Genomic DNA, 24,886 nt, shown 5'->3' with positions numbered 1-24,886 from the left:
GAATCCTATGGTGAGTAACTCACCTCCTGACTCCCCCAAGGCCTCTCCACCATCTGCAAGGCACAAGTCAGGAGTGTAATGGAGTACTTTCCACTTGCCTGGATGAATGCAGCACCAACAATACTCAAGACGCTCAGCACCATCTAAGAAAAAGCAACTCGATTGATTACTCCCTCTTCCACAAGCTTTCAAACCCTCCACCACCGATGAACAGTGGCAGCCATGTGTACCATCTACAAGATGCACTGCAGTAACTCACTAAGGTCCATTAGACAGCACCTTCCAAACCCACAACCACTAACATCTAGAAGGACAAGAGCAGCAGATACCTGGGAACCCCCCACCTGGAGGTTCTGCTTCAAGTCACTCCCCATCCTGACTTGGAAATATATCGCCATTACTTCACTGTAGCTGGGGCAACATCCTGGAACTCCCTCCCTAACAGCACAGTTTGGTGTACCTACACTTCAGGGACTGCAGCAGTTTAAGAAGGCAACTCACCACCACCTTCTGAAGGGCAACTAGGGATGGGCAGTTAATGCTGGCCTAACCAGCAACACCCACATCCCATAAACAAATTTTTTAAAATTTCACTCCAACAGCCATTTGTGAAACTGCATATATCTATGCAAGCATTTACCATTGAATTGTGATGAATGTCAGAAATTATTATAATATTTTGTATTTTGTTGTAGTAATATTATTGAAAATATTGGGTCGACCTACGTACAGACATTCTGTATGTCAAAGCTTTGATTAAGGAGTCATAAAGGGAAAGTGATCGTTGATTTTAATCATTTACTTGTTTACATATAGATGGCTAATGGAATATTGTTTATAGAAAGGAGGTTCCCTGAAGTGTAGATAACTAATGAGGGATGATGTTTAATCCCAGATAAGCAAGTCAGAACATTTTAGTGGGATACCGAAGATGCAATTAATGTGAGGAGCCAGGGTTTTGGAATTTTGCTATAAGATTGGAGTCTGACAATACAGAAGGGTTTCAGATTGTTCCTGAAAGGGTCTCTCTCCAAAAGTCTGGACAGACAACAGCAAGTAACCCTGATTGCTGACTTTATTTATGAATGGATTTTAAACTGTAATGGGTTGCTTTGTTGGAATATGTATAGTAGCCGGAGTAGATAGTGAGTTAAAGTTTGTTCTTTTTATTTAAGAACTGTTTAACTGTTAATTGTAAACCTATTTCTTTGATGTTAATGTGGTTAATTCTGTGTTTAAATGAAAGTTCAGAATCCCTACAGTGAAGAAGGAGGTCAGTCGGCCCAGTCAGTCAGTCTGCATTGCCACTCTGAAAGAACACCCACTCTCCTGCCCTATCCCCATCACCCCACTTAACCTGCACATCTTTGGACGGTGGGAGGAGACCAGAGCACCCAGAGAAAACCCACGCAGACACAAGGGGAATGTGCAAACTCCATACAGTCATGCCCAAAGCCAGAATCAAACCTGGTGCTGTGAGGTAGCAATGCTAAGCATTGTGCCACCGTGCTGCCTTGTTTGTCTTAACATCAAAGATACCTATTGGTCAGGGATATCCCACCTGGGGTGAAGTATCCTTTCCTTTCAAATTGCAAATTGTTTGGTGATTCTCATATCGTAACAAATTTTGGTCCTGTATCCGAACAGAATAATTTCATACGGCGGAGTTCCTGGTGACATGAGTGTAGACGAGATCAGTCCTGTTATGTTGAAGGTGGGATTCTGTACACTCACTGGTGGCGAGTTTAGAGGCCGATCCGTGGGCAGGCGGGACTTTATCAGGGCTGGGGGCACTGTGGGGGGCAGTGGTCCGGGGCGCACAAGTCAGCCAAAGGGGGGGGGTGCTATTTTGCAGGCCGGGTCCGCGAACAGCCATCGCCATGTTGCATGGCGCGGCTGCTGCAGGCCGCCACCGTGTGGGTGCGCGGCTACGGACCCGGCAATTCTGCTGGCCATATCAGCAGCTAGAGCCGGGTGCTCTACGCTGCCACCATGCTAGCCCCCAGCTACATGGAGGATCGGTGGCCATTTTGCACCGCATTTTCGGGCGTAAACCGTCACCGTTCCCATGCTGGTGTGGGGATATCGACTCACAATCGGAGAATCCAGCCCTACATCTATCATAAGACTCTTGGTCTTGCATCAAATCCAACCCAGCTTGTGTTATTAATCTCAATCCTTTACAGTTTCACAAAAATGATTTCCAACCTTACTGGGGAAAGAGGAAAGTTCTTTCAATGCATTTTTCAGAGAGATTTCATCATATCAGAGAGAGAAAATCAGAGAAGCTTCTGCACGGAAAGCGAAACTACAACCCAGCCTTCCTGGGGAGAGGGACATTCTAGATAAATCACAACCAATCACCACGGACGATCGGCAAAACCCAGCAACTTGAGCCAGTTCATTGGCCATCAGCCAATTCCATCAATCTGAGTCATCACTGATGTCAGTCAAATTGTCTGGAATCTGCTTGTTTGAATTAAAGCCTGCATCATGCAGACTGCTTTCTTAAAGTCACAGATCACTGCTTCTGCTTGAATTAAAGATACAGGGCTGCATTCTCTAATTTTGCAGCTAAGTGCCGACGCCAGCGTGGGAACTGTGGCGTTTTACGACGTCAAATTCGGCGCAGAACCCTCACCGATCCTGGGACCGGTGAGGGGCTAGCAGCTGTGCCGGGTAAAACTCCTGGCTCCCACGCCAAAAATTGCCAGAGAATGGCCAGGTCCGTGGCTGCTCATGCAGGTCGCGCCGTACAACATTGCGCCTGCCATGCCTGGACCTGACCTGACAAATACTGTCCCCCTGGCCACCCCTTGACCACTCCCCACCAGTTCCCCCAGCCCTTGCCCGGCTGACTGTGGCGATGCTGGACACAGTCCACAGCCACCACGACGAGTTCCCGACCACTCAGGCGACACGTCCCCCGCGCGGTTGGGAACTCGGCCCATCGGGGACAGAGAATCGGGGGAGGGCCTTCCGAAGACGTGCTCCTGGCCCCTTGGGGGGTGGGAGAAATAGGGGGCGAGGAGTGGCCTCCGATGCCGGAGTGAAACACTCCGGTTTTCACTCCGACATCGGCACTTTGTCTCCCTTTGGGAGAATCGCACCCATGGAGCAGGATTCTCCGAAATCGGCGCAATGACCCGACGCCGGCGTCAAAAACGGCGTGAAGCACTCCGGCGTCAGGCTGCCCAGAAGTAACGGAATCCTCCGCCCCGGAAGGGGCCAGCACTGGCGTGACACCGAGCGTGATGGCATATCCCAGAATGGGGTCACAGACGCGCGAGATGTCATTGATGGCACGCAGCGTTGCTCCACAAAACACGCCACCAGCGGAGAGACGGCAATGCTGGAACATGGGGCTGGTTTATAGGGGCTAGTTTAGCACAGGGCTAAATAGCTGGCTTTTAAAGCAGACCAAGGCAGGCCAGCAGCACGGTTCAATTCCCGTACCAGCCTCCCCGAACAGTTGCCAGAATGTGGCGACTAGGGGCTTTTCACAGTAACTTCACTTGAAGCCTACTCGTGACAATCGGCGATTTTCATTTCATTTCACATGGCCGCCCGCTGCGTAGTGCCGGGTTTCCAGGAGCGGGACATTGAGGCGCTCCTGGACGCAGAGGAGCAGCGGAGGGAGGCACTGTACCCTCGACATGGCCGCAGTGTCGCACCAAACGTCAGCCGGCGCCTGTGGAGGGAGGTGGCAGAGGCCTTCAGCACCATGGCCTTAACAGCCAGGACAGGCAGCCAGTGCCACCGTAAAGGTGAACGACCTAGTCAGGGCAGCCAGGGTGAGTACCCCCAAATTCCGCTCCCTCCCCCACCCCAGGATGGGTGGCACAGCCCCAGTTGCAACCGACATGGCTGCACCCACCCATGCAGGCTGCATTGGCAGCTGTGAACCTATGCCAACATACACACAACCCCGGTCTGCAATGTCTGCCTGTTGACCTGTCACCCCCCCCACAGGAGAAGCGTGCCCATAACAACCGGGAGTGTGACAGGATCGGAGGGGGTTAACCTGAATTGCGCCTTATCACCATTCATGAAAAGACGGCCCTGGACCTTGCAGGTGGACCCGAGGACCGGGAGGTTGCGGATGCAGAGATCGGGGAGCAGCACCAAGTGAGATCCCCCACTGCCTGCCTCCTCCTTTCCCCCCCCCCCCCCCCCCCCCCCCCCATGCCCCCTTCCCCCCCTCCTTTTGTGTGTCTAGCCATGCATACTCTATTGTGTGTTGCAGGACCAAACATTAACCCACCCGTCTCTGCTGATGCCAGGCACCCCCATGATGTGCCGGGGCACCCACACACCAGGGACCGACCCGGACCATCGGGTGTACGACACCCACATCCAGTGCCAGGGCACCCACGAGCCAGGGATAGACCCGGACCATCAGGCGTACGCGCCCCCATCTCGTGCCAGTGCGGTGACGCCATAGGGCCACATCCAGCAAGAGGGACGGTAGCCACACCAACTGGCCCCCATCCCAGTCGACCCAGGACACCAAGACACAGAACACACCCACCCAGGATACCCACCCAGGACACACACCCACACACAGGACACACCCACACAGGACACACCCACACAGGACACACCCACACAGGACACAACCACCCAGGACACCCACCACAGGACACACCCACCCAGGATAATAACACACCGGACACACCCACCCAGGACACTAAGAAGCGGGACACACTCACCCAGGACACCCAAAGACAGGGGACGGACGGACAGGACACACTACCCCAGGGGACCCTGGACTTCGGGTCTGAGGAGGACATCGACATAACGCCATTGCTATCTCCTACACCCTCCACCATCGCAGAGACACTCACCTCGGTTGGTCACTTTAGCGATGAGGCTTCTAGTACACTCACTGGGGCGCACCATACAGCCGTTCCTGTGCAGCAGGTGGAGATAAGAGCAGCCGAGGGGCCGGACGGTCAGAGGGCAGCCCAGCCCCAGCAACCAGCGGCCGCCCAAATGGATCCCGGGTTCCTGGAGATGCCACACCCACCCATGTACCCAATGCAGTCACAGACCCAGGGACGATCGAAGTGGGTGACGGTCGGCTTGCAGCAGCTGCAGTCGCAGGTGGAGGATTCCACCCGCAGGAGCAGGGAGTGGTGCCGGTCATGCGTGCCACCCAGGCCGGCACCGCATGGTTGGTTTCCGCGGTGGAAGCAATGGGTACTACGGTATCAAGACATGGGGATGCAAGGCCTGGGGCTTTCCGTGCAGGCGGCGTCCATGGCCCAGGACATGGCTGCCCTCTCACAGGAAGCCATGAGCCAGAGCCAGCTGTAGATCGCAGAGGTGTTCAACACCGTGGCCCAGTCTCAGCAGGCCATGGCCCAGTCTCAGCAGGCCGTGGCCCAGTCTCAGCAGGCCGTGGCCCAGTCTCAGCAGGCCGTGGCCCAGTCTCAGCAGGCCGTGGCCCAGTCTCAACAGGCCACGGGTCAGTCTCAACAGGCCACGGGTCAGTCTCAACAGGCCACGGGTCAGTCTCAACGGGCCGTGGCCCAGTCTCAGCGGGCCGTGGCCCAGTCTCAGCGGGCCGTGGCCCAGTCTCAGCGGGCCGTGGCCCAGTCTCAGCGGGCCGTGGCCCAGTCTCAGCGGGCCGTGGCCCAGTCTCAGCGGGCCGTGGCCCAGTCTCAGCGGGCCGTGGCCCAGTCTCTGCGGGCCGTGGCCCAGTCTCTGCGGGCCGTGGCCCAGTCTCTGCGGGCCGTGGCCCAGTCTCTGCGGGCCGTGGCCCAGTCTCTGCGGGCCGTGGCCCAGTCTCTGCGGGCCGTGGCCCAGTCTCTGCGGGCCGTGGCCCAGTCTCAGCGGGCCGTGGCCCAGTCTCAGCGGGCCGTGGCCCAGTCTCAGCGGGCCGTGGCCCAGTCTCAGCGGGCCGTGGCCCAGTCTCTGCGGGCCGTGGCCCAGTCTCTGCGGGCCGTGGCCCAGTCTCTGCGGGCCGTGGCCCAGTCTCTGCGGGCCGTGGCCCAGTCTCTGCGGGCCGTGGCCCAGTCTCTGCGGGCCGTGGCCCAGTCTCTGCGGGCCGTGGCCCAGTCTCTGCGGGCCGTGGCCCAGTCTCTGCGGGCCGTGGCCCAGTCTCTGCGGGCCGTGGCCCAGTCTCTGCGGGCCGTGGCCCAGTCTCAGCAGGCCATCGCTGAGGGCCTCAGCGCCATTGCCCAGGTACCTGCCAGCATCGCCCAGACACAGACAGGGATGGCCAACTCCCTGAGCTCAATGGCTTCAATCTTGCAGACCCTTGTTGATACCAGGGCGGGCTTCCAGGACTGGCAGCGCCAGGTGTCGGGGGTGCCTCGGGTGCTGTATCCGTTCACATCGCCGACCCATGGAGAAGTCCGGGGGCCATTGGGTACCCCGAGAGAGGAGGAGGTGCTGGGTCCCGTTCCGGGTCCCCCTGCAGGGGGACACCTCGGACTCCCCCCTCCCTTCCCTCCCAGGTGCATCTGGTGGGCAGCGGGCAGAACCGGCTGGCACAACACCATCCCGGTCGCCTGAGCCGTAGCCTGGCCCATCCAGGCCGGGCCGCCCCAGGAAACGGCCGCCAAAGGGGACCCTAGTCACAGGGCAGGAATCACAGGATTCTGCCTCCAGTTCTGCTGCACTATCTGGGGCAGCAGATGGTGCAGCAGACGTAGTCGTCGGCCAAAACATTACACTGACTAAGTTGGTACGAGTGCAGGGCACAGATTAGTCATAGGGGCTAGGGCACATGTATGAACTGTTTGTAATTAAAATCACTTTCACGCCTACTGAAGCTGCCTCTGTGCTCTGTCCGATGCATGCGGGGGTGGGGTGTGAGGTGAACGCCAGTCTGTGTGTGAGGGGTGATAGTTTTATGGGCCAGGGTCGAGAGAACCCCAAAGTGTATCATGGAGTTCACCTGACCCACAACTTTTAATAGATTGTGGTATGGGGAGAACACGGCCCACTCTACAGGTGTGGTACATCAGCAATGGAAAAGTATTTTTAAAAGCAAAACAATGTTTATTCTATGAACTCAAGTTAACCTTTTTAAAACATACAGTGAACATCTTAGCAACCATCAATTCAATGCAACCCCCAACGAATACAACACTTAATAATCCTTAATAACTTTTGAAACAACATCCAGAAGACAACAGAAACACCTTTAAACAGAAGCACATCAGGTTTTCATTCACTACTGAGAACATTTATAATTCTGAATTCATAAATGATCAAGAGATAGCCTTTTCATGGCAGAGAGATCAACAGTACACCAGCTTTGTCTGGCTTGAGCTCCAAGACTGAAAACAAAACTAAAACCCACCCTGCAGCAAACAGCCTAAAACGAAAGTAAAAACTTGGCAGACAGCCCAGCTCCACCCACACTCTGACATCACTGATAAACAACTATTTCTTAAAGGTACATTCTGTAAACACCCATTTCTTAACGGTAGATTTCTTAAACACCCATTTCTTAAAGGTACTGTCACATGACAATAGGACATTGAGCTCAGGTGAGTGTGACCCCCCCCCCCCCCCCCGGATTGTCCTCACCATCCCGCACCGGGCAGACGACGGGTCCATGGGCTGCAGTGTCCAGGCCACATGCAGGGACAATCCAGGTGGAAGGTGTTACTGTGGCCATGAATCAGACATTGTCTAATGATGTAGAGCCCGGAGCACATCGCAGAACAGGTTGTCATCATCCTGCATGGCATGCAATAGACCCACTTCCACTGGCGATGGTGTGAGCCCTGCCCGTTGTATCACAGGTGGATATGCAATGGAGGGGTGGTGTGCATGCGGTGGTGGACAGGGTGTGGGTGGTTGGGTGGTGCTGTACTGTGCTTTCCCTGCCCATGCTCAGCGAATCCCCCCCTACCTAGTCTGTGAACTGTGCGGTTATCAACTCCTCCCATGCTCGCAGGCCCAGCCGGTATCAGTTGGCAGCCTCCCGTCCCTGTCCACCCGTTCTGTCCCGTACATTTCCACCCCCTCCACATCCTCCTCATCTGGGGAGGCCTGCCTTTTGTCGTGTTGCTCCTCCTCCTCTCCCTCCTCTGCCTCCAGGACATCGTCCCTCTGCTGGGCTAAATTGTGCAGGACGCAGCAGATCACAACAATGCGGCCAATCCTCTCCGACGGGTACTGGAGGGCCCCTCCAGAACGGTCCACGCACCTGAAGCGCATCTTCAGCAGCCCAAAGCACCTCTCTATCATACCCCTGGTCGCTGCATGGGCATCGTTGCAGTGGGTCTCCGCGTCAGTCCGTGGCCTCTGTATAGGCGTCATCAGCCACGACTGCAACAGGTAACCCTTGTCGCCCAGCAACCAGCCTCTCAGCCGGGGTGGGGGCCTGAACATGGCGGGGATGAACGATTGGGCCAATATGAACGGGTCATATACACTGCCTGGGTACCGGGCGCAGACGTCCAGGATCTTCATTTGGTGTCACAGACCACCTGAATGTTCATGGAGTACGACCCCTTCCTGTTCATGAACATGACCCTGTTATCCACTGGTGGCCACATGGCGATGTGCACCCCATCGATCGCCCCTTGTACCATGGGGATCCTGGCCACGGCTGCGAATCCCGCTGCCCGGGCATCCTGGTGGGTGCGGTCCTCCGGGAACTGGATGTAGCGGGCAGTGATGTCATACAGGGTGTCCGTCACTGCACGGATGCACCTGTGCAACAATGTCTGGGAGATGCCGGACAGGTCCCCACTCGGCGACTGGAACGATCCCATGGCATAAAGGTTCAGGGCCACCGCCACCTTGATGTCCACAGGGAGAGGGTGTCCTTCCCCAGTCCCACACGGTGCCAGGTGTGCCATCAGGTGGCAGATATGGGAAACAGTTTCCTGGCTCATCCGGTGTTTCCTCCTGCATGCCCGGTCAGTGAAGTCCTGGTACGACCTGCTGCGCCGGTACACATGGGGCCTGATCGGCGCCTGTCGCCGTGGCACCACCACCACCTCCTCCTCCTCCACCACCTCCTCTTCATCGTCCTGGCGGGCAGGCGACCCTCCAGCCTGGCCGGCTGCCACCTGCCCCTCTGCGGCAGCCTCTGTCGCCTCCCTGGCAGGTCCCTGCTCCAGCTCCCATAGGGCAACATGTAGAAGGGCGGCTCCCACTACAGCAGCCAACATCGCTGGGTGATGCCCAAACATAACAGTCTGCAGGGGGTGGAGGTAGACGACATGTCATCATTACACATACCCCCCTCCGCAGCCAGGTGCCATGGGCTACATGGTCGCCACCGTTGCCAGCTGGCACCTAGCCAGGCAAAACTCCCCCAAACCCCGGCACTCCGCTCCCTGCCACTCCCCTCCTCGGCACCGGCCCCGACACGCACCCCTGGCCCTGGGGGGCATCCGCCACCGACACTCTCAACAACCACCCTCCCAGCCACGGCCGTGCTGTCCCTTCTGTTACGGCTCGCCCACTCCGGCCCCGACCTCCTCGCTCGCCGGTGTCAGCCAGCATGACTGGTCGACGCCGGTTCAGACCTACTTTGATTTACGCCGGCGTGATCTGCGGTCTCATCAGCGGGACTTCGGCCTATCCGGCACGGAGATTTGCAGCAGGCCCGGGGACCATCACGTCGTGCTGATTCTCGCCATTCTGCGAGGCACACGGCACAATTCCAGTCGGCGAGTTTTTTCGCGGCCCAGAGAATACGGCAGCTGGTGGATTGATGCTGCTCCCTGGGGATTCTCCGGCCCAGCAGGGGTGTTGGAGAATCCCGCCAATAGGATTTTCAGGGGACTTAATAGGGTAGATGCTGAGAGGATGTTTCCTCTTGTGGGAGAGTCTCAGACCAGAGGGCTTAATCTTAGTATAAGGGGTCATCTATTTAAGACCGAGATGAGGAGGAAATGTTTCTCTCTGAGGGTCGGGAATCTGCGGAATTCTTTACCACAGAGAGCTGTAGAGGCTGGGTCATTAAATATGTTCAAGGTTGAGATAGACAGTTTTTCAATCAGTAAAGGAATCAAGGGTTATGGGGATAAGGTTGGAAAATGAGTTGAGGATTAGCATATCAGATCAGCCATGATCTCATTGAATGGCGGAGCAGACTCGATGAGCTGAGTGACCAACTTCTGCTCCGAAGTCTTATGTTTGATCTGATTGTGACCACAACTCCACAGTCCTGCTGACTCCCGGTATCCTGACGCCAGCAACCACGGCTTTCTCAGTCACGCTGCTCAGTGTGAGCAGGTGAGAACCAGAATGCCACTAGATTCTGCCGAAAGATTCATCTCTGAATGTGCACAGTTCTAGGAAGGGATGACTTTCAAAATTATCGATACTTAAACACTGCTTCACAAATGTCAAAAACAATTTAATTATTAAGCCTGTTGAATTTTTCTCTCTTTTTCTTCAGTGGTACCATTTGCTCAATTGATTTGGGTTAATTTCTTTCTATAGATTCCTATTTCGAGTAAACGTGTGAGTTTTCAGAGCTTTAGGGATGGGCGTTGTGGATAAAGATTACACAAGCTGCAAATCTTTGATGATTTAATATTTAACTTTCCAGCATTAATTAACAGATGGGGACGTGTTATTTAGCCAGAAGCTAACTAATGGTAGGTGCTGAGTAACATCTGTTCGGTTTAGTGATTTTACTCACTGCTATATCTTCAACATGAGGCAGCAGTAAATTCAGTCAACATTCTGAGCTGACATTTTAATGTGAGAAGCAAAAAGATGCAAAAAGCAATTTGATGTGTTTTACAAGTAAATAACTCGATGAAAATGGAGGGGGGGCAGAATTCTCTCAATGGCTAATTGCGAGTTGAAGCCACGTAGGCAAGAAAACTCCTGATCATTAAATCATAGTTTCTGGGTGACAAATGAGCCAACATGAAGATTGAATGGCAATGGCATTTGAATTGTTTATGATACCTGCACAGCTGACGTCCACTGAAACATTGGAGTCTGTGTTTGCATCTTTAGATGTTGACTTAGAGCCATGAGATTGAACGGTTGGCAATGATTCCATGTAGCCCAGTGCCTTTCGGAGTGTTGGGAGGAAATATGTTTTGTTTAAACAGGAGTGGCTGCACTAGTAATATTTCATTTTCTGCAATGAACACTGATGCGGCGCAATAAGCTGCATGCAATTGTCAGAGAATAATAATAATAATTGCTTATTGTCACAAGTAGGCTTCAATGAAGTTACTATGAAAAGCCCCTAGTCGCCACATTCCGGCGCCTGTTCGGGGAGGCTGGTACGGGAATTGAACTCGCGCTGCTGGCCTTGTTCTGCATTACAAGCCAGCTGTTTAGCCCACTGTGCTAAACCAGCCCCTCCACTGTGCTAAGCCAGCCCCTGGAATCATTTATACATATTTGTTAGAGTCAAAAGATATCATAAACTGGCAAATGAAAGTGAAATATTTGCAATAGCTAAATGACTGTATGGAATGTTTAGAACATCATTAGGGGATTTCCTTTGAAATCTATTGGTTTGGCAGGGGATTTCATAATGGAGAATCTCGGAAAACCCTCCATCCACCCCACATTTGAAGCAGTAAAACGTTGGATATTGGCTTTACTCCAAATTTGTTCAGGGTTCTCAATTAAAAAGAATTATTTAGAGCAGCACGGTGGCGCAGTAGTTAGCACTGCTGCCAGGAACATGATTCAATTCCGGCCTTGAGTGACTGCCTGTGTTGAGTTTGCACTTTCTCCCCATGTCTGCGTGGGTTTCCTCCCACTGTCCAAAGATGTGCAAAGATGGCCATGCTAATTTGCTCCTTAGTGTTCAATTATGTGCAGGTTAGGTGGGGTTGCAGGAATATGGCAGGGGAGTGGGCCCAGGTAGGGTGCTCTTTCAGAGGGTCGGTGCAGACTCGATGGGCCGAATAGCCACCTTCTGCACTTGCGGGATTGGGTGAAAATGTGTGAAATTAACATATCTTTTCTATGTGACAGCAGGGCAGTCGTGGAAAGGGAATCAGTTTGTTTCTACAACATCCCATGTGCCACTTGATTTACAATAAGGGTGGAAGTTGGGTGTTACCTGTCACAGTTTACTGAGCAACATTGAATGTGCATCTTCTCCATTTTTTGTGGGGTTACTAAAGTTCAGTATAAACTAAAAACTTCGGCCACCTGGTTTGCAAAACCACAGCCAGATACATTCACAGTGTCACATGGGATACTTCTATTTATTTAACTCTTTCCTAATCCACGGGGTGAATCATTGATTCAGAACCAATTACTTACTTTTGATTCTAGTTATGATAGTTTTGTAAGTGAAAAGGGAAGCTGATTTATGTATACTGCAAATTTAATTTAATAAAAAAATTCCAATGCATGTCACAGGAGCATTATTAAATAACATATGCCACATAAGGAGATAATAGGTTAGATGACCAAAAGCTTGGTTCACAGAGCTAGGTTTTAAGGAGTGACTTAAAGCAAGGTCGAGAGATAGAGAGGAGTACGGAGAGAATTCTAGAAATTTAAAAACAATTGTTGGTATTTTCAAGAATTATAGACAATTATGTACATAGCTGGTTGTGTTCATTCACTGGACAATACAGAAAGCTTTGTCTTTTCCTTCCCTTGCGTTTTCCTACATAGATTGTGCCGCCATCCGGCCCGGTGTGCGTCCCCCAGCCCGCCCCTCGCTGCCCCCCTCCTGCCCACCTGGTTGGTCTGGCGGTGGATGTCCCCCCTTCCTCCACCCTCTCTTTCTTTTCTTTCTCCGTCAGCTTCAGCCATGTTTCACCTGTCGGGGGGGTGGGGGGTTTCCCCCCCCCCTCCCTCCCACATTATCTCTTTTATGCCACTCCAGCCCTTTCCCCTCTTCCCACCCCCTCCCCTCGGATTGCTCGTTTCTATGGTTCCCTCTTGTCTTTCTTTTATTTTTCCTCTCTTTTTTTTCTTTCCAAGTTTCCCGTTTCCCTATCTATCTACTGTTGCTGGCCTCGAACAGGTTTTGGAACAGGCTGACAAACTGCCCCCAAGTATCCAGGAAGCCTTCCTCTGACCCTCGGATGGCGTACTTAATCTTCTCCAGGTGGAGAAATTCCGAGAGGTCAGCGAGCCGGTCTGCAGCTGTGGGCGGTGCTGCCGATCGCCAGCCGAGCAGGATTCTCCGGCGTGCGATTAGGGAAGCGAAAGTTAGGGCATCGGCCATCTTCCGCATGTGTAGCTCTGGCTTCTCCGATACCCCGAAGATTGGCACCTTTGGGCATGGCTTCACCGTCAACCCCACAACCTTGGACATTGCCTCAGAGAAGGCTGTCCAGAACCCACCCAGTTTGGGTCAAGCCCAGAACATATTGGTGTGGTTGGCCGGGCCTATCTGGCACCGTTCACATTTATCCTCCACCTCTGTGAAGAACCTGCTCATTCGGGTTCTGGCCAGGTGTGCTCTATGCACCACTTTGAGCTGCATTAGGCTAAGCCTTGCTTAGGATGAGGTGGAGTTGGCCCTGCTCAGTGCTTCGCTCCAGAGTCCCCATCCTACCTCTGTCCCCAGTTCGTCCTTCCATTTCTGTCTGGTGTCGCCAGTGGCGTTCGGGCTCTGTCCATTGGTTTTCAAACATTTTCCCACAGAGACCCCCTTCTTCACTGCCTGTATTTATCAGTAAGAAGTCTTACAACTCCAGGTTAAAGTCCAACATGTTTGTTACAAACACTAGCTTTCGGAGCACTGCTCCTTCCTCAGGTGAATGAAGAGGTATGTTTCAGAAACATATATATAGACAAATTCAAATATGCCAGACAATGCTTATCTGTAGCCCATTTGGGATCTTGTCTGTTTTCTTGCATCTTTGTAGAAACTTCATGTCCGTGTCTATATGCGCGATCTTCCTGGAGATCCTCTCCACTTTGAGCTGGCAGTTTGCCCCAGTCCAACGCTGGCATCTCCACATCATGGCTACCATCGACACCGCAAACTGCTGCAAACAGCCCCAGGAACCAGTTGCCGTCCAGACGGATCCCGGGCTCCTGGAACATCCAGTCCTACCCACAATGCAGGTGCAGTCAGAGACCCAGTGACTACAGGAGAGGATGACGGCCGGCCCAGGCCGGCAGGGGCCAAAGCCCAGGACAGGGCTACCCTTTCACAGGCAGCCATGTGCCAGAGCCACTTGGTCATTGCAGCGGTGCGCCTCAGTGTAGCCCAGTCACAGCAGGCCATGGCTGAGAGCTTCGGCAGCATTGCCCAGGTGCTGGCCAGCGTGGCAAAAACACTGGGTGGGGTGGCCGAGTCACAGAGGGATGTGGCCCAGACCCACGGACACGGCCCAGTCCCAGAGGGAGGTGTCAAAGACCCAAAGGGACGTAGCCCAGTCGCTGGCTGATGTGGTACAGGCACTCAGGGTGGTGGCACAGTCCCAGACGGAGATGGTCCACACCCTGTCCTCCATGGCCGCGAACGTGCAGACCCTGGTAGAGACCAAAGAGGGCATCCAGGACTGGCAGCCCCAGGTGGCGGGTGGTGGGGTCTCAGGGGGTGGTTCCGCTCACATCCCCGTCCCATGGAGTAGCCAGTAAACCTGAGCTAGGAGGAGATGCTGGGGCCCGTGCCAGTGACCCCCGCAAGGGAGGTGCAGGAACAGCGCAGCACCTCGGACTCCCTACCCGTCCTGACCCTGTTGCATCTGGTGGGCAGCAGGCAGAACAGTGCAGCACCACACCCCCCGGGACGCCGGAGCAGCAGCCGGGCCCATCCAGGCCAGGTCGCCCAGGAGACGTGCCCTTATCGCAGGGCAGGAATCACAGCAGGCCGCCCTCCCTACCCGTCCTGACCCTGTTGCATCTGGTGGGCAGCAGGCAGAACAGTGCAGCACCACACCCCCCGGGACGCCGGAGCAGCAGCCGGGCCCATCCAGGCCAGGTCGCCCAGGAGACGTGCCCTTATCGCAGGGCAGGAATCACAGCAGGCCGCCTCCACTCCTACTGTTCCTTCTGGGGAACCACCTAGGCGTAGTGTTAGGGGCCGTGAGGCTAGAAAATTAGACACCAGTTAAGTTGGCATGGGTGCAGGGCACAGTTTAGTAATAAGAGCTACCAGAAAGACTGTCATCAGCCACCACCCCACGGGTAACGCCTGTAACCAGCAGCCAGCCCCGCAGCCGGGGTGGTGCCCCTCGAACATGTCAGGGATCGCCGAGTGTGCCAGTATGAAGAAGTCGTGCATGCTGCCCGGGTATCGGGCACAGATATGTATGATGCACATCTGCTGGTCACAGAGCAGCTGTATGTTCATGGAGCGGTACCCCTTCCTGTTTGTGTACAGTGGCCTGTTATCCCCAGGTGGCCGTAGGGCGACATGGATCCCATCGATCACCCCCTGGACCCGGGGCATCCCGGCGAAGGCAGCGAACCCTGCTTCCCAGGCATCCTGGTGGGTGCGGTCCACAGAATACTGTATGTACCGCTCCATCTGGGCATATATGGCGTCCGTGTTGGCATTGATGCATGTGTGCCCCGATGTCTGCGAAATCCCGAACAGGTCCCCACTTGGCGACTATAACGACTACGTGGCATAGACGTTGAGTGCGACCGTCACCTTGACGGTCACCCGAAGTGAGTGACCTCCTGCATTTCCTTGCGGTGCCAGGTGTGCCATCATGTGGCAGATGTGTCACACTGTCTCTCTGCTCATCCACAGTCTCCTCCTGCATGCCCGGTCCAGAAGGTCCTTAAATGACATACGGTTGTGGCACACGCGGGGCCTCATGCGGTGGCCCCTTGTCACCTCCTTCTCGGCCTGTTGGGCAGCCGATCCTCCAGCTGCCACCTGCCCCTCTGCAACCTGCTTCTCTGCTTCAGTCTCTGCCTCCTCTCTGAGCGGCCTCTGCTCACGCTGCCGCAGGGTATCTTGCAGAGCTGCGGCCATTGCCACAGAGGCCAGCATTGCAGGTTGATGTCTGAAAGCTATTCTCTACAGGGGGTGAAAGGAAAACATGTTAGAATGGCGCATACTCTCAGGCCCAACCAGGTTCCATGGGATACATGGTGGCTCCGGTTGGCACTGAGGGCCCCACCCATGCATGTCCCCGCCCCAAACCCCCCACCCCTGCCTCGTTGCTATCTGGCCCCGTCAGTGCTCCCGGTCCTGGCACCCGTCCCTGCTGCCGGGGGCACCATTGGCTGGCACTTCCCTCACTGGGGGCTGCCATAGGTGTGGCCCTGGGTGGTCTGCCGGTGGGTGGCTGCCATTTGCGGGGGGTGTTCGGGGGTGGGGTGCTGTGGTGGGTTGTGGGGTACGGCGCCCGTCCCTGCTGCCAGGGGCACCATTGGCTGGCACGTCCCTTACTGTGGGCTGCCATGGATGTGGCCCTGGGTGGTCTGCTGGTGGGTGTCTGCTGTTTGGGAGGGGGGGTGTTCGGGGGCGGGGCACTGTGGTGGGTTGTGGGGTGCGAGTGTGGGCGCACCCGTATAGCCAGTGTCACTGTATAGAACCAGGGGCCAAGGTGGGTGGTCAGCAAGATAGCCACCATAATAGCAGTCAGAACCTGGTCACCACATCAGTCCTGTGGGAGGCACCTCGGCTGTTCGGTCTGTCCCCTCCCCTCCCCCTCCCCTGGCCCTGGCAGGCCCCCCGCCATCGCCAGCAAGGCCAGTGTCCAGGCCGGCAGCTTGCTGTCACTTCACGCCATTTCCTACCTTCTCTCTCTCGCTCAGCAGCCAGGACGCCAGGTTCACGATTTTTGTAACTACAAGTGAACAACACCGTCGGGAAATCGGCCCATCAGAGGTGATGAATCGTGGAGGTCCAGGAGCACCGGTAGTCAGGCCCACTAATGACATACCTACTGTATTTTGAGCCCGCACAGCAAGCGCCGCTTGTATGCCATGTTGGGGGTGCCGGAGCATCCCGATTTGGCATCAAACCGGTTTCTACCGCGATTTCGCCGTCAGAAGCTTTCTCTGCTCAATCACGTTTCACGATTTTGGCGTCGGCAAACGGAGAATCCAGCCCAATGTCTTTCCTTGTATTTTATAAATTTAGAGTACCCAATTCATTTTTTCCAATTTAGGGGCAATTTAGCATGGCCAATCCAACTACCCTGCACATCTTTTTGGGTTGTGGAGGCGAAACCCACACATACACGGGGAGAATGTGCAAACTCCACACGGACAGTGACCCAGAGCCAGGATCGAACCTGGGACCCCGGCGGCGTGAGGCAGCAGTGCTAACCCACTGAGCCACCGTGCTGCCCACGCCCAATGTCTTTCTAATGAATTTAACAAATTCACCTTTTTCAGAGGTCGAAACAATCAAGCTATCTCAGGGATAGCTCCAACTTTAAGAATTAAAGAGAAATATTACAAATTGCAAGTCATAGTGAGCAACATGTTGTTTAATGAAAATATGGAAATGAGGTGCCAGAGAGGAGATTGTAGAAAGTCCCCCGGCAGGTATTTAGTTCAGGTGAACTTTAGGGAGGGGAAATCCTGTGAATGTTGCTGTTTTCAATTTTCGTTCTCCTTTGTTGATCAGGTTATAATGAGGTTTGCTCTGAAGCGTGATGACTGTGCCAGGACTATGATGCAAGATACATCCCGGTACTTTCCATTGTATTTAAACATTAACAGTGCATAGAACAACAATGCCCTCCCAAGGTGTGCAGTAACTATAAACTTGGCAATAGGGTGAGAAGGAACTAAGCTGGTTTCCTATGCTACATTAATGATATACAATTTAACATGTGACACAAGAGTGATATGCTCGATCCTGGTAGTAAAAGGCTGACTATGATTAGTTACATGTAAGTGATTTAATTGAACAATTGATATTAGAAATTCAGGCTGAATTGGTGCTTGAAAGTTATTGCCAGGAAATTCATTTTTATTGTCGTAAACATTTCTCTTCTTGTTCCATTGTTATGAGCTGAGAACGGGGACTGAATTGATTTTCACAACTACAAAGTTGATCCCTCTATGCACCGAAACCTCACTTTGTTTTGACGAGTAACCTGTTCTGCTGGTATTTTTTGAAATGTATCGTTGTAAAATGTAGGCGAAGAGTCAAGGCCCACGTTCGAGGAATCCACTTAGATTGAAAAGAGAATGTAACAAAACTCCTGCTACAGTTGGGATCACTGCCTCCTTGATTTATATCGCTGTCTGTCCAAATGTTTCTTTTGAGCTTTGCAGTGTGATAATTTACGATGAAGAACATAGGGCGTGATTCGGCAGACAAAGATAAAGGTTGGGATTCTCTGCTGGCAGAGGACAAAATTGGGAAACGCAATTGGGTGGAGAATTGGTTCCAATGCCAAAATTGCAGCAGGTGCCGATTTGACGCTAAATTGTTCTTAACTTAATTATTTTTAAGTAATTATGGGGCTGGTTTAGCACAGGGCTAAAGAGCTGGCTTTTAAAGCAGACCAAGGCAGGCCAGCAGTGTGGGTTCAATTCCCGTACCAGCCTCCCCGAACAGGCGCCGGAATGTGGCGACTAGGGGCTTTTCACAGTAACTTCATTTGAAACCTACTTGTGACAATAAGCGATTTTCATATTCATTTCATCGCACATACTGGATTCTCCCCCGCCCACACACAAGCGTCGCAGGAAAGATGGCCGCAAGGAGAGCAGTGCGGTGATTCCGGGAGGCCGAACTGGAAACTTGACTCCATGGAGGAGGGGAGGCTGGTGCTGTATCCTGGGCAGTGACGGAGGTCATCAGGCGCCATCGTTCGCCGTGCCTGGGCAGAGGTGGCAGCTGCCGTCAGTGCCGTCAGCACTGCAGAGCAGTGCAGAAAAAACTGCACAACCTCCTCAGGGCGGCCAGGGTGAGTACCCAGCACTCTGCCCCTGGCACCAAGCACCTCCCACACACATGTGACCCCCCCTCCAGGGGGATGGTCGGACCCCCACCCTGATCCACATGGCTGCACCCCCCCCCATACCAGCCACAATGGCTGTATGCCCTGGCTACTGATGCCATCAGAGACCCAAGCCCCGGGCTACATGCTTTGGACCATCTAACACTGTTGCTGTTGTGTTTGATCCCAGGACAAGGCTGTGCACAATCGCTGGGAGCGGGAGAAGATCGGAGGGGGAACCACCTGACCTGGTTCCCCTCACTGTGCCCGAGCAGAGGGCACTAGACATTGTCGGCTGCCCAGAGAGGAGGGAGGGCGCCGACGTGGAGGTCGGTGGTGCGCCACAAAGTGAGACCCCCTGCCTGGTTGCGGGTCCTCACGACATGTGTGCCCACACCCCAACCCACCTAACCTACACCCCAACCCCCAGCAGCCCACACCCCAACCCCCTCACCCCACACATCAAATCCCCACACCCAATCCCCCTCACCCCCCTCACTCCCCTCACCCCACACCGCACACTCCCCTCAGCCCACATCACCTCACCCCCGTCCGGCTGTCTAACCATGCATGCTGTCTTGTGTCTTTCAGGACCAGCCGGGGATGATCCCGGCCCAGCCGGGGCCATCCACCCCCAGCCAGTGCAAGGGACAGTGCCCCCCAGAAATCCGAGCACTGACAGGGAGAGCAGTCGGAACACCAGCACTCTGCCCGAGACGACCCAGGAGTCCACGATCCAGGGGACCCCGAAGTTGGGGACGGAGGAGGATACTGACATTCTGTCACCGCTATCTCCAGCACACTCCACCATCTCAGAGACCATCATCTTGGTTTGGCAAATTAGTGAAGAGGTCTATGGTACACTCACTGGTGCGCACCACACAGCCGTACAGCAGGTGGAAGTAGGAGCAGCCGAGGGGCCGGACGGTCGGAGGGCTGTTTTCTTGGCATCCACCCAGGGGCTTGGCTGGGTGGCCAACAAGATGGCCACCATAATGGGGATCGCCCTGTCATGTCGGGGGCTCCCCGACCGCTCAGCCTCTTCCTTGCCCCTCCCCCGGCCCTGGCAGACCCACCCCCCCCCCCCACCCACTCGCAGGAAGCATGGCCGTTGTCCGATACAGGAGCCCGCAGTCCCCCCACACCAACTCTTTAAAAAAAAAAAAAATTTAGAGTACCCAATTCATTTTTTCAATTAAGGGGCAATTTAGCGTGGCCAATCCACCTACCCTGCACAACTTTGGGTTGTGGGGGCGAAACCTACACAAACACGGGGAGAATGTGCAAACTCCACACGGACAGTGACCCAGAGCCAGGATCGAACCTGGGACCTCGGCGCCATGAGGCAGCAGGGCTAACCCACTGTGCCACCATGCTGCCCTCCCCCATGCCAACTCTTACCTCCTCTCACAGCTGCCCCAGCCAGCATGTCGGCTTCACAAATTTTTATAGGTGGTTAGAACCACGCCGTCGGGAAATCGGCTCATCCGAGGTGCATAATCGTTGAGGCCCCGGAGAATCGGTCGTCAGGGCAGATAATGAGATGCGTATTGTACTTCAAGGCCGCACGGCTGGCGCTGTGATTTCGCCGAGTTGGGGGTCCAGAGAATTCCAAATCTGTGTGAAACTATCGTCAAGCCCAATTTCGGTGTTGAAGCCAATTCTCCAGCCGATCGCGTTTTGCGATTTCAGCGCGATGTCACGCAGAATCCAGCCCAAGAGCATTGTCCCCATTGAAAGATTAAAGAAATTATTGTATTCAATTCTGAAATTCTGTGCAATGATTTTGTGATCTTTCAGTGTTAAAATCTTTAAAATTAAAAATTAAATTTCCTTTACTCGGGTATGATTTTAAATGAGTGGATTGCTCACAAAACACGGTCTGGATTCTCCGATTCCCTGATGCCGAAATTGCATTCGGCGAGGGGGTGGAGAATCCCCGATGATGCTCAAATTGGGGCGGAGCTGCTTTTGTGATGCTCCACCCCCTGAAACGCCCCCTGCTCTCAGAGTACGCCGCACACCTTATCCACGGCCTCAGGCCATTGCCTGAGGCTTGCCCCGCGATGCTCCTTCCCCGACCGGTTGAGCTGCCGACGGTGTGGTACACGTGTGGTCTCAACCGTCGTGAACTCAGCGAAGCGGCTGCGGACTCAGTCCAGCACCGCCACAGTCGGGGAGGGCCGATCCGCGGGCAGGGGGAGGGCTTAATTTTAGGGTGACCACTGTGAGGAAGGACACACGGGAAGAGGGTTTTGCTCTTGTGGCTGACTGAATACATGAGGCCACCTGGGCCCAGTGAGTTGAGGAGGGTATATCACACCCCTGTAAGGACACCACTAATGTTCCAGCCATTAATATAAATATGACCTTCATAACCTTCTGAGATATGGTCAGCAAGGGCTGAAAGCTGGAGCCTGTTTACCAGATGTGTGTGCCCGTTTCATCTCGATGCAACCCCATTCAGTCTCAATCCGCTGTGAGTTTATCTCGCCCTACCCTTCCACATACCTGCATGAAGCTCTTTCATCTCCTTCAGACCAGGTGGACTGACACCAATCTCCTTCTAAATTGAAAGATGCGTTGGTAGCTAATCTTATTCTCCCAAGAGATTAACAACCATAATGGCGACCACTAAAACTACTGAAACCTGGTAATCTTCTGACTTCCGGTTGACGTGCTTTATTTCTGCGTTTTGCAGCGTGAGTTTATTATTACTAGAACATCCAGCCTGGTGTGTTCCAGAGATTCCTTCAGCCCAGGGAGAGGCTGCTATAAATCGTAAGTGGCACATGACTCCTTCTTCTGCAGACATGAAAGATGTCCCACAGCACACCAGCATTGGCGAAATGTCCTATTTATACCACAGGAACCTCATGTGTACTCTTCGGTGATAAATTATGTCATTACCATCAGCCCTTCAGAATGTTGTGCTGACATATCAGTGCTTCAGTGATTTAGTAACTCGATAAAACCAGCACACAACACACCAGAGGCTGATCAAACAGCAGCTTTGCTTTCTCAAGTCCTGCTATCATAGCTCAGCCATCAAGGGCGAGCTGTAGACATCAGAAACAGAAGATGGGGAGAATAAATTTCTGCTCTAATCACTGGCATTTTGTGGCTATACTGAATGACAATATAACATAGATCTCAATAACTATACAGTGCGTTTACCACATAGGTAACCCTAGTTATACACTCAATTGTACTTGACAGCACTGTAGGGATTCTATAATTCAGCCCCAATATAAAGTACCCCAATATATAGTTGAGAGGCAGTAGATTTACAGATGAGGAGGAACTGCTTCTCACAGATGGTGAATTTGTGGAACTCGCTGCCCCACAGTGCGGTGGAGTCTGAATCATTAAATGGTTTCAAGAAAGTGATAGATATAGAACATAGAACAGTACAGCACAGAACAGGCCCTTCGGCCCTCAATGTTGTGCCAAGCCATGATCACCCTACTCAAACCCACGTATCACCCTATACCCATAACCCAACAACTCCCCCCCCCCCCCCCCCCCTTAACCTTACTTTTATTAGGACACTGCGGGCAATTTAGCATGGCCAATCCACCTAACCTGCACATCTTTGGACTGTGGGAGGAAACCGGAGCACCCGGAGGAAACCCACGCACACAGGGGGAGGACGTGCAGACTCCACACAGACAGTGACCCAGCCGGGAATCGAACCTGGGACCCTGGAGCTGTGAAGCATTTATGCTAACCACCATGCTACCCTGCTGCCCCTACTACCCTGCTGCCTAAATATATTAGATATATTTCTAATTTTAAAAATGGATTCAAGGGATATGGGGAACAGGTAGAGAGGTGAATTTGAGACCATGAAGAGGTCAGCCATGATCTGATTGAATGGTGGAGCAGGCTCGAGGAGCTGAATTGCCCACCTATGCTCTTAATTCCTGTTTCTATGTTTCACACGACACACACGCAAAGCTTCATTTCCAGTTGGATCATTTTAGTCGGGCAGCGGCAGTTGCTGCTTCATCCTCGCATCATAAAACATTCCATGTTAATTATTTTTCATTCATTTATGGGATGTGAGCTTCACTGGCTAGCGTTCTATGGTTGCTACAATATTAAGCCCGCACACTTATTCTAGGTGGCCACAGCTTCAGAGAGCTAACAGTATGGGTATCATAAACCCACGGTATTCATGTTGGTTCTACTGCAGCTATCTACTCTAACTCCATTTCTCATTTCCCTGTATCCTTTTATATTATTCCTTTTCAAATGTTTACCAATTTCCTATTAAACAATGTTATAGCATCTGCCTCAGTAGCCATTTGTGATAAAACCTTCATTGGAGCTAGGATTCATGGATAGTAGTTTTATATCTCCAAAATTCACTGTTTTCAGGACCAAATGGTCTCTGATTCCTGCAACATTTTGCTGGTTTCAGTCGCTCTCAAATATTTTCTCATGGCCTGAGTGTAAATGCAACACCTGAAGCAGAACTACATGTTACCAATCAGAAAATTGCCTCATCAGTAAAGTTACACTTCATCTTCTAAAGCTGTGGTTCCACAGAAGGCCAACTTCATTTCACATCTCGACTTTTCCTCAGTTTTGAAAGTTGTTTTGTCTCCAGGATGAAGAGTGTCCACGTGACGTTGTAACGGAATTTATATATTGTACAGATAATCTTAGTAAGGCCACAGAGGCAGGTAGGTCTTCCTGGTAGGTCTTCAGCAACAAAACATCTATTTCAAGGAGTTAGTGCAGGAAAGGCAAGTATTATAACAGCTGCCCACTCAGCCAAAACTCCACATGAAATTCAGACACCACTGTGTCATGTATTTGTCACAATGTTTGATTTTTTGCACATAGATACTTTTCAAATACAGCTCAATAAACTGTATGACTATTTGGTATGTGTGTAATAAATGGTGCGACACATTTCATGTGTATGTTTATACAACTTACTGCAGTTCAGTGATGGTCCAGCCATGGTTCTAATATCATTCACAGACATTGGGCTGGATTCTCCGTTAGCCGACGCCTAAATCAGGAAAGGCGATTGGGTGGAGAATCGGTTCCGACGCTAAAATTGCGGCAGGCGCCGATTTGATGCCAAATTGCAATGCTCCAGCACCCCGACAGCGGCGCCAATGCATTCCGGAACACACACGTAGTAGACACCATTTGCATATCATTAGCGGGCCCGACCCAGTATTCTCCGGGGCCTCCGCGATTCTCTGTCTTCGATTGGCCGAGTTCCCAATGCTGTGGTTCACTTGTGCTTTTTAAAACCCTAAACCGGCCTGGCAGCTGCTGAGGGAAAGAGAGGGCGTACGGAAAGTGTCCAACATCACCATAGTTTGCTGACAGTTGTGCCGCTGGTCGGGGGGCTTCTGCCAGGGCTGGGGAAGTAGTGGGGGGTGGCGAGGAGGTGAGCTGTGGGGTCGGGGTGGACAGACATGGAACACCATTGCCGCAGTCGGAAAGGCAGCCATTCAGCTGTACAAATGGCTAACAGCACACTTTGAACTTTGTGCCGTATAAGTGTCCCCCCAGGGCACACCCCTGAGTGCCCTCTGGTCCCAGCTGATCCATCAGCTGTCGGGGCAAGCTCCAGCACAACCAGTGCCATCTCGTTGGCTTGGATGAGTGTGTGTGGGGATTGTGATGTGTATGTGCGGCTGCAGCTTGTCAGCCTCCTGAGTGTCGATCATGGACCCGGCCAATCCCGCACCATTTTTCAATGGAATTGATTGGGTTCCACGCGGCACATGTGCTGGTCCCTCAATGGTAGCGGAATCAGTCCAGGTGCGGTGCCGGTTTTCCTATTGTGAAAGTCCACAGATTCTGCATTGGCGTTAACACTTAGTCTCAGAAACAGAGAATCCTGCCCATTATGTTGGACTGGACTACAAGGTCTGCAGGATATTAGGAAAAGGTGGATGTTGTTATTCAGTGCAAGCAGTTTGTTTCTGTGCTGGTTTTCTGATAGTAGCTGATTTTGCAATATGTAGAATACTTTACACAGAGATTTATGTAGAATTTACAGTGGAGGCCATTTGGCCTATCAAGTCTGCACCAGCCCTTGGAAAGAGCACCCCCAC

This window comes from Scyliorhinus canicula, chromosome 1, assembly GCF_902713615.1.
Source record: "Scyliorhinus canicula chromosome 1, sScyCan1.1, whole genome shotgun sequence".
Taxonomy (NCBI): domain Eukaryota; kingdom Metazoa; phylum Chordata; class Chondrichthyes; order Carcharhiniformes; family Scyliorhinidae; genus Scyliorhinus; species Scyliorhinus canicula.
This window is presented reverse-complemented; position numbering follows the sequence as displayed.